The 10,894-nt window shown below is 50.1% G+C and overlaps 1 long non-coding RNA gene across 1 annotated transcript; it reads left to right on the top strand.

The window, feature by feature from the left end:
- The first annotated feature begins 882 nt into the window (after positions 1–882).
- LOC120241522 lies at positions 883–6,324 on the top strand. Its single transcript, XR_005530899.1, has 3 exons — positions 883–1,026; positions 2,957–3,072; positions 5,871–6,324. It is a non-coding gene; the product is annotated as an uncharacterized LOC120241522 (long non-coding RNA).
- Positions 6,325–10,894: the final 4,570 nt, after the last annotated feature.

Below are 10,894 nucleotides of genomic sequence, written 5' to 3'. Positions count from 1 at the left end.
TTTGAGAACCATTTCTTTTCTATAAAATTTGTATTCCCCCTTTTGTAATTAATAAATATCTCTGGGGTTATGTAAATACTATTTCCTGATTAGTTTTTCACCCTCCAGTTTTAGCGACCATTGAGGATTTCCGCCCAAATCGCCTATTAATTAGGATTGCCAAATGATTTTCTGCATCATCCCTTCTGCATTTTTTTACTTGGCCTCCTGCTGCAAGAAAGAGCTTTCCTTTCTCCCCATTTACTTATTTACATCAGCGTCGACTCATGTTCTTATTTTATTAAAAATCGTAATCCGTTATTATCATTATTTATTGTGGTTTGGATCTCAAGCTGCCCCAGCTTTGCGGTGGGGTCTTGGGAGGTTTCAGTGAGGTGTATAAGAAATGTCCTTCTGCGGACTAAAGAAAGGGACAAGTCTGATACAATATTTAAACAAATGTTCCCGCTTAGTGAGCACGGAGTCAAATCCTGGTGGAGGCCCCCCCGGGGGTCTCAATGAAGCCCTGCAAATTCATTCACTTGTCCGAGACCCCCACCCAGAATCTCTAGTCCAGGCAGCCGGTCCCACCGACGCTCCGCCCTCGGAGGCCGCCGCCCAATCCTAGGCTTGCCCCGCCCCTTTCGCAAGCCCTCGCCCTGTATCCCCGCGCCGATTGGCCAGGCCTCCAGCTCCGCGCGGCTCACCGAAGAGCCGGAGAAGCGGAGTTCGCTCCCGGAACGGGCACCCCCGCCCCCTCCGGCCCCGGCCTTGCAGCGCATGCGCGCTGGGAGCCCGCTTGGGCGTTCCGAGAGGTCTGCTCTCCGGTGGGGTGGCGCGCGCTCCCGGCCAGCGGGGAGGCGCGCCGGCACGAGGCTCGCTCCCGAGAGGGCAGGTGGGGGCGGGGAGCGGGCGCTCGGGTTGTGGTGGCCGGAGGGGTCTGGGCCTCGAGGTCGACGCCTGTGGCTGCCGAGGCCAAAGAATCCACCGCGGCTTGGTCGCCGGAGAGGGAGGGCTCCGCTGCCGCCGCCGCCCGGCCGGTGCCCGGTGAGGACGGGTCCCAGCGGGCCGGGAGGGTCGCGGGTCCCACGGTGCGACCGCGCTCACAGCCAGGCCTCCCCCGGGTGTCCCCTGGGCTTCTGATACTGGGAGTGGGGGGGGCGGGTCACCCGGCTCTGCGTCTCGGCGCTCAGGCCGCCTCCTTGTCCTTCACCCGAGACTCGCCCCCTTTCTCCTGGTTCTTTCCCCCCAACCCACCTGGCCCGGGACTGAGCCCTGACACCCCCAGTCCGGGAGCCCCACAGTCGCCCTCCCCCCAGCGGCGGTGTCCGCCCCCCGGTGCTGACCCGCGCCGGTTCCCACTTCAGCCCTGTCTCTCTCTGCTGTTCTGTAGGTCCCAGTGACCTTGCACTTTTGGCTATTAACACCCCAGCTTCCACTCTGATTATGTAGGTTGCCTGTGGTGACTTTAAAACTTGTGGTTTTTTTACTCAACCTACACTAAGAAAAAGGTTTTACATGCGAAACTTGGGCTGTAGATGTATATTACTGAAAGATGAGTTTAACGGAGAAATTACCCTAACCTCTGCTGATTCAGCCGGATCTACTCTACCTTTGTTCTAATTCTATTCTGTTCTGTTCTTTCCATTCCAAAAGGCTATTGTTAACCGACTAAATTGATTTCAGGACCTAATGGTTCTGACCACAGTTTGAAACCCTTGCTATAAACCATCAGTCTTTGGTTTCCTTTACTTCTTGCCCTTGGGGCGTGTTGAGTTTCAGTAATCAGATAATCACAGGTAACCTTCAATTCCCAACACGGGGTATATTTTTAATACTTTGACATTTCTGCTTCTCAAGGCCAAAATCACTTCGAGGACTTGAATTTTCTAGTTTGATGCCGTCAGGCTTGTCTTGTTCTTCCAAACAGGGCTTCTGGTTGGGACTTGGGGAAGAGATAGTGTGTGAGGTTGGAGCTGGGTTGTGGAGTGTTTATAATGGAGAGGGGTTGGAGCTGGGTTGTGGAGTGTTTATAATGGAGAGGGAGACGATTTTTACTGGAGAGAGAAATAATTAAAGTTCAGCTTTAGGAAGATTAACCGGTTGGCACTGCGTAGGGAGAATTGGACTGGCTGGATGCCGGATGAGAGGGCTGTCAAGGAGTGGGTGGGGATCAAAGCCCTGCAGTGATGTTCGGTGGGAAGGCGATGGAAGGTGGCGTGACCAGGTATACTGAGATGTGAGGATACATTGGTCCTGATAAGGAAGGAGTAAAAATAGCTAAGATTCTCAGGTGCCTGGGTGGCTCAGTCGGTGGAGCACGCACCTCTTGATCTCCAGGTTGTGAGTTCCAGCCCCACGTTGGGCATAGAGATTACTTTAAAACAAATAAATAACAATAAAGCTACAATTCCTATCTGATGGCTGAAGGCCTTGGGGCTGAGAGGACCCTGAGCTAGAGTCCTATTTTCCATGCCCTCGGCCTCTCTAAGGTGCTCAGGAGCAATGCTTCCCAGAGGCCATTCAGCAACCTTGATCATCAAGGATTTGGGGTGTGCTACTGGCATCGAACAGAGCCCAGGGGTACCGCTCAACATCTCTCATTGCACAGGACGCTCCTCCCCCCAACAAAGGATTAGCCGGTGCAAAATGTCAGTGGTGCTGAGGTCCAAAAGCCCTGCTTTAGAACAGCGACTCTTAATCGTTGGGGGCGGGGCCGCTGGCACCCTCACCGCCTCCGGAAATGACATCTGTGTGCACACACAGAGACCTTGCATGTTTCATAGGAGGGCCCGCCAGTAGGTCGCTGAACACCTCTAACCCCCATCCTCGCTAGTGCGTGCGGGAGGGGAACAGCAGTTGGAGTCACCCAGGCCCCTGAGCCTGACAAAGAACTCTTTGTTCTTGTGTGATGATTTACCAGTTATAGGAGGATTTCACATACAGTATCTCATTTGCCACTTTTCCTGTTTCACAGGGAAAATCAGCCCAGAGAGTCAATGGGATTTGCCCCAGGCCTCCCACCGGGCAAGCCAGCACTAAGGACCTGGGTACTGGCGGATGGGGATGGTGGCTCTCCCTCTCCTGTGTAAGGTAATTCTGTTCATCCACTGTCGGCTGCCGAGTGAGGCTCAGCTTTTCAGGACCTTACCGAGTAGGGCTTGCCTCAGAGGCGGCCAGCAGTCTATAATACCGCGTGTCTCTTGCATGTTAGGCTTACACTGACCTGGGCCAGCGCGGTAGCAATGTCAGACCAGGCAGCTTGAATACTGCGTTCAAATTGCTCTGTACCTCGCTTCTGAGGGAGGGGAGAAGAGGGTAAGAGAGTGACGAATCCTAAACCAAGAGGCTTTCGAATTTTCCATTTACATCTGCCAATTTAAAAATCCTCCAGTCATTCAGTAAACCCTCAGTGAGTAGAAATTGAATATTACAAAACAAACACATTAGGAGTGCAAGTATTTACCTTAGAGCAGCGACCATCCAGAGTAAACAGTACATTCAGGGGCGCCTGGGGGCTCAGTTGATTAAGCGTCTGACTGCAGCTCAGGTCATGGTCTCACGGTTTGTAGGTTCGAACCCTGCGTCGGGCTCTGTACCGACAGCTAGCTCAGAGCATGGAGCCTGTTTCAGATTCTGTGTCTCCCTCTCTCTCTGACCCTCCCCTGCTCACGCTGTCTCTCTCTCTCTCAGAAATAAATCAAACATTAAAAAACATTTTTAAAAAATACATTTAAATCCACCTAGGATAAATATACACATGTATAATAAATGAAAGTTTCATAAAATAATACCCACTTGTATTGCATGCAATGCAGATTGATATTTCACATGTAATTTTAAAAACTGACCGGAACCATAAATAAATGAATGAATGAATGAATGAATAAATCTGAACGGAACCACAGATTATAGGACCAATAACCTGGGCAGTTAGAAAGCAGAGTCTTAAACCAAAACACAGGAGATAAAGCTGTTTGATACAGATATAAAAGGAGCACATATGGAAACTTTTACTTAATTCACTAACCAGTGAACCGGAAAGATCTAACAACCAGTGTGCAAGAGAATCCGAAGATTCTAGAAGACTATAGATACTGAAACAAATGTGCACATGCAGGCAACACTGGCGTCTTTTGCGGTGGGAAGAATTATTTGCATGTCTGTGCTTATGTACTTGGGGAGAGTTTATGGCCTAGAGACGAACAATTTTACATTGCTCTTGGTTATCCACACTGTGCAGAGTTGTAAAAATTGTTCAAAGGCTAGAATCCTATAACCTGGAAGGGCGTGTTCGAAATAGCGCATAATCTTCCACGGAAGCACAAAGTTTCTTTACAGCCTCATAACCTCAATGTAAGACACTTCTTTTTGTTTTTTCTTTTACTGTTTATTTATTTTGAAGAGAAAGAGACAGAGAGCAAGCAGGGGAAGGGCAGAGAGAGGGAGACACACAATCCAAAACAGGCTCCAGGCTCTGAGCTGTCAGCACGGGGCCTGACACAGGGCTTGAACTCACGAGATCATGACTTGAGCTGAAGTCGGACGCTTAACTGACTGAGCCACACTGGCGCCCCACAGGCCAGGTTCTTCTTTAAGAGGGTGTTGGGGAGGCTACTCTGGGCACTGGAGGATGTTGAACAGCCTCCGTGGCCCCCTACCCACCGGATGCTGGTGGCGTGCCCTGCCTCCCAGTCGTGACAACCAAAACTGCCCCGGACATTGCCAAGCGTTGCCTGGGAGCCACATCACCCTGACTGACGACCACCAGTCCGAACCCACTACACGGATCCATGTGGTCAGACTCCTCCACTTGCAAAGAACCATTTTAACTAATTTAAGAGGTTCCGCCCTGAAGGCAGACACAGGAGTCTTGAGTGGTGATTCTGTCTTTATTGGCCTTGCTCTTGGCCACAGGAACCAAAGACTAAGCCTCAGTTCCTCGTCCGTGGTATGAAAGAATAGCGACTGGCATGGACGAGGTTATCTGGGGGAGGAAGCCGTGCGCGCAGAGCCCTTCAGGGAGTGTCGGGCACTCAGCTGTATTTGGTAAATATTAAATGGTGACATCGTAGTCCTTGAGACCTTCGGAGGGTGCATCAGCCAGACACCAGACGGGAAGACAGAAACCACCGTAAGATTGCAGCTGGGAATTTCCGCGCAGTCCCTGGTGGCAGAGGGGCCAAGAGGCCACAGGTAACGGTGAGCAGCCTGGACAGCAGTGGCTGGATGCTGCCAGCACAGCAGGCCGAGTGTCTGGGCCTCAAGGGGCCCCTGCAGAGCCGGAGTGACAGCACGGTGGAGCCACGCCAGGCAGGTGGCTTCGGGAACACCCTCCAGTGTCCGAAGTGCCTCCCGTTGGCCGGATCAGCTGGACGTCACTGTGACAGACCATGAAAGCTGGTTTATAGGGACAACTCAGTGCCGCTGACGACTTACCCTGAGGGCCTGCCTGCAGCTCTGAGCATCAGCTTCCTCTGTAACAGGTGCCGCTCGGAGCAGGGAGAGGCACCCCATGAGCTTGGCAGCAGCTGGGCCTGGGTTTGAGTCTTGGCGCTTAGAAGCTCTGTCGTCCTGGGCCACTCACTGAAGGCCCCAGGAGCAGAGTGGGAGCGACTGCTGGTGACCCTCGGCGGGGAGATTGTTGGGTTACTGTACTGGACGTGTGGGCCGAAGCCAGAGGGATTTTGTTCCTGGCTCGGGTCCCAAGGCCCAGGACCTACAACAGGGCTCTGGGCAGGGGGGGTGTCTCCCCCTCCCTTTTTCTCTCTCACACTTCCTCTCTCCTCCTTCCACCCAAGAGGTCTCCGTCACTTATTTTCTCTGTCATCTCCCATTGTGTCTATAAGTTTGAAACTTGGGTTTTCAAGAATGTTTTGTTTTAATTTTAGACTTCTAAAAGATTGCAAAAATAGTATGATGAATTCCTGCGTACCCATCGTCCAGTCTCTGATTGTCAGCATCTTACCTGATGGCACGCAGCCTTCAAAGCCAGGAGGTCAACATGGGTGCGGTTCTGGTAACTTGACTCTGATTTCTCCAGCTTGTTCCCAGCATCCTTTTTCTGTTCCGGCATCCCATATTGCATTTAGCCATGGTCTTCTCAGTCCCCTCCAGTCTGGGACAGGTCCTCAGCCTGCCCCTGTCCTTGATGACCTCAGCAGTTTTGAAGTGTCTTGGTCAGTTGTTTTGTAGACCATCCCTCCATGTGGCTTGTCTCATTAAAGCAGGGGTGTGCATTTTGGGCAGGAATATCACAGAGAGATGACATCGTGTCCTCTGAGGTGCATCTCAGCAAGGAGGTTATGGTGTTGATGTCTTATGGATGGTCAAGTTGACCCTGATCTCGGGGCGGGGGGGGGGGTGTGTCTGTGGGATTTCCCCACCATCAAGTTACCATCTTACCCTTTGTAGTTAATTAATATTTTAGAGGGAGTGTCTGAGTCTATGTAGGTCCCACAACAGGGATTTTAATCTCCTTGATTTTTATTCATTTCTCTGTTCTCTCATTTATGTTTTTAATTTCTTGTGTGACCTGTCGTGGGAGAGTTACAGAGGTAAAGAAAAAATTACAAAGCGAGATGTCTCCCGTTTCCCCATAGTACAAAGGGTTCGTGCACATTGTACACAGTTTTAGGAAAACAAAAGAAATGCAAGGAGAAAATAAATCACTATTGTTATTACTTTTAACATTTTGAGATATTTCTTCCTAGTTACTTAAGGTTTTTTTTTAAGTCGTGAATACATAAAATTAGTCCATAACTGGCGACTCTGAGCAGAGCTGGGAAGAAGCACGAGAGGAGGTGTGGGGACGGGGGTCAGGAGGCTACACCAATGTCCAAGTCATACTTTGTTTTTTGGAAAAACCTTGTTTTTTGGGGGAAAAAACCCTTAGCTTAGAAAAGATAGTATTTGCAGAATTTGTTAACTACATCTGCTTTCTAACTAATAGGTTTTGTAAATACAAAGATTTTTGGAAAGCTTTACTTATTTTTGGTACATGGAAAAACTCCCAAATACTGCTTTGGAAACATTCCGGATGTTAATTTTTACCATGGATGCCGGAAGTTCGGTTTAAGGAGCAACATCGCCATCTTGTGGCCTTCCAGAGCATTGGTGCTGAGGATTTAGATTTGTGTTCACCCGGGCTGTGGGCCTACATTACGTAAGGATTTCATCCTTTGCAAGGGCTCTGTCAGATCCCGAGGTAGGGGCCCCCCACTGTAAAGTGGGGTGAAATAGCAAACAGCATGTTAAACACAATGTATATGCGACTGAAAACAAAATGTTTGTTAAGAGCACTAATCCAAGAATGGACATAGCTGTGCATTTGAGTGGCAGGATTATGGGTGATTTACTAGTAGTATGTTCTTAAGACTTAAAAAATATTTTTATATAGTTTTTACAATAGAATGTTAGCAGCTTACAAAATATTACAATATATAATCCATGCCGAGGCACCTGGATGGCTCAGTCAGTTGAGCGTTTGACTTCAGCTCAGGTCATTGTCTCACAATTTGTGGGTTCAAGCCCTACGTCGGGCTTGGTGCTGTCCATGTGGAGCCTGCTTTGGCTCTTCTGTCCCCCTCTTTCTGCCCCTCCCCTGCTCATGCTTTCTCTCTCAAAAATACATAAGAACAATTAAATAAATGTATATATATGTATATATATTCTATGCCACCCCTCTTCTTTGTTGAGGAAACCAAGCCTGGAGTGAAAAGCCTGCTATGGTGTAGAAAAGTGTTTTCTGGGGCACTCGGCTGGCTCAGTCGGAAGAACATGAGACTTTTGATCTCTAGGTTGTGAATTTCAGCCCCACATTGGATGTAGAGATTACTTTTTAAAAACAATAAAAATGTTTAAAAAATAAACTATTTTTCATCCAAGTAGCCCTGGAGACCTTAGTCCCTACAAGGATTTGTAAAAGCAGTTTTACTGAGCTATGAATTACATACCATACGGTGCCCCTATCAGAACTGTGTGATTCAGCGTTTCCACGGTGTTCACAGAGTTATACGACCATCCCCACAAATGAGTTGTATGTTCTCAGTACCCTGAGAACACGCTCCATGCCCCTTAGCATCACTTCCTGACCTCTCCCTCCCTTCCCCCAGTCCTAGGCAGCCGCTAGTCTACCTTCTGTCTCAGTGGCTTTGCCTGTTCATATAAATGGACATAAAGTTTCATATAAATGGACTCATACAATATGCCTTTTTGTGTCTGGTTTCTCTCACTGAGCGTGATGGTCTCAAGGTTCGTCCACACGGCAGCAGGTGCCAATGCTTCGCTCCTTTTTATTGCCGAATAAATTCTATCGTGTGAATGGACTGCACATAGGCCAGAGCAGGCGGTTCCGTGCGGGAACGCGGGTTACGGGCTGACCAAGCCGACGCTGATCCCGCCTGGTGGCCGAGGAGGGGAGAGTGGTGTCCGGAGAGCGGGCAGCTACCCTCACACATCCAGGCTGAGAAGGGACGAGTGTGGGTCATTCTTGCAAAGTTGAAGGCAACTTTGACAGAAGGAGGGGCTTTAGTTAGGTCTTATTTTAGGACACGGAAGACCAGAGGAGCGTGGTGTGCCCCCCAGCCCCATCCCCGCGCGAAGCCCCCCCTGAGGTGGAGAGGCTTGGCGCCCAACGCAGCAGGGTGTGAAGAGTGGGGAGAGGGCCCGCAGGGGCGGGGCTGGGGGGGATGCCAAGGGAACTGGCTGGAGATACTTGTGTTTTCCGAATCAGGATAACATATGTATGCCCTCTTTATCCAGTTAGTGAAGAGGGACAGGAGCTTATGGAGGTGCCCATCCTCCGTGGATAACCTGTGAAACAGATAAAATTGTAAAATTCTGAATCATGGAGGACAAACTTCAGTTAGTCTGAAATCTGCCTGTTTTGGAGAACCTCATTCACCAGGGGTGTTAGGTAAATGGAGCATCACTACTATAGTTTGTCACAGATGTGTGTGTGTGTGTGTTTGGTAAAATATATATATATATATATAACAAAAATTTACAATTTGAGTCATTCTAAGTGCACAGCTAGGTGCCGTTAAATACTTTCACACTGTCCACCGCCATCACCGCCCACCCCCGAATCTGCCCTATTCCCACTCTCCCTCCTCCCACCCCCTGGCAGCCACCACCTGACTCTGTCTATGGATTTGGCAGCTGGAGCTACATCCTAGACGTGGGATCATACAGCATTTGTTTTTTTGTGATGGTCTTACTTTATGTACTTTTAATTTTCTTTAATCTTTTTAATGTTTTATTTATTTTTGAGAGAGAGAAAGGAGACACAGAATCTGAAACCAGTCCCAGGCTCTGAGCTGTCAGCCCAGAACCTGATGGAGGGCTCAAACGCACAAACTGGGAGATCATAACCTGAGCTGAAGTCGGATGCTCAACCAACTGAGCCACCCAGGCACCCCTACATATTTTTTAAATACATAAATCTCATCGCTCTCCTTTATACTTAATATACTTAAGATTCCTGTTCTCACTGAATTACCAGCCCTTTAAATGTGATCATCGGAAGGATTTAAAATGTGTAGCTAGCACGGCACCTGAAGTTCAAAAGCACTTTCTTGTTGTGTATTTCACAACCTTTAATATTTCAACCATCAAAAAAGCCAAACCCACTAGGTTCAGTCACTTGCGAAGAATATCAGTTACTGCTGAGTAACAAATGACCCTGATCTCACTGGCTTAAAATAGTTTATTACTGATCGATGTTCCATGAGCTGGGTGGGCCATTCCTCTCTTGGTTTCCTCTGGCTCCTTCATGTGGCTAAACACAGCTGTGGGGTCTGCGGGGCAGGGCAAGATGGTTTTCCTCTGTGCTTGGCAGTGCCTCCACCTCCCACTCCCCCCGCAACCGGCCGCTAGTGGGACTTCCTAACTGGACCATATTTTATGAGGGTGAGGACTTCCATACCCCCACAGCAGGCTTTGCTGCACTCAGCAAGTGACCAATATGGGCCGCAGCCAGTCCAGATGAGACACCACATTGCAGAGGGGCCTGCATACTTTATAGGAGGATTTGTGGTCATTACAAAGAATGGATATTCCAAGGCCCTCTAATGGTTGAGACTGGTGTCAATCCAATCCAAATTCTAGGTCATTGCCAGATTCAGGCTTTTCGGCAGGGGGTCGTTAACCATAGGGCATGGAATTTTTTCCGTATCCTTTTGAGGGATCTTGGAGGTCTTTTAAAAAAATTTTTTTAATGTTTATTTTTGAGAAAAAAAAAGTATGAGCAGGAGGAGAGGCGGAGAGAGAGGGAGACGGGATAGGAGGCAGGATCCTGCTGTCAGCACAAGGACCTATGTGGGGCTCGAACGCAGGAACCCTGAGATCCTGACCTCAGCCAAAGTCCGAGGCTTAATCGACTGAGTCACCCAGGCGCCCCATAGAAGCTTTTTTTAAGCAGAACTTTAAGGGGATCCCGATGTCTCCTGACTCGGGGTACTCATGACTCTGGGCTCTTCGTCATGACAACGCTCTCTTGTCCGGAGGAGGCCGGGCTTTGACGCCTGATGGTCTGACCACTGGCGTCCCTCCTGCCCCGCGCGTGGCGGGGATCGATGCCTGGTCCTGGAGGAGTGTGCGTGCTGTGTGGACAGTGGCCACGCCGCTTGGCGGAGGGGGCCCGAGTTGTCTGAAGCTTCGCGTGGAGGGGAGGGCCGGGCCGGCCCCGCGCCCTCTGCTCCGCGGGATGGAGGCCCCGCGCGCGGTCAGAGCCGGCCTGCAGGCGGGCAGGCGGGGCACAGCGCCCGGAGCACGCGAGCGGGGGGCGGGCTGCTAGTGGAGGGACGGGCGGCAGGGCCAATCCGCGAGGGGGTGGGGCGGCCGGGGGGCGGGGCCTTGCGCCCTCACGCTTTCCTGCTTGGAGCGTATCTGCGCAGTCTGGCGGCGGCTGTCT

The sequence above is a fragment of the Hyaena hyaena genome, unplaced genomic scaffold (assembly GCF_003009895.1).
Source record: "Hyaena hyaena isolate Hyena2069 unplaced genomic scaffold, ASM300989v1 scaffold_285, whole genome shotgun sequence".
NCBI lineage: Eukaryota > Metazoa > Chordata > Mammalia > Carnivora > Hyaenidae > Hyaena > Hyaena hyaena.
Note: the sequence above shows the minus strand (reverse complement) of the source record. Positions and strands in the feature narration are given on the sequence as shown.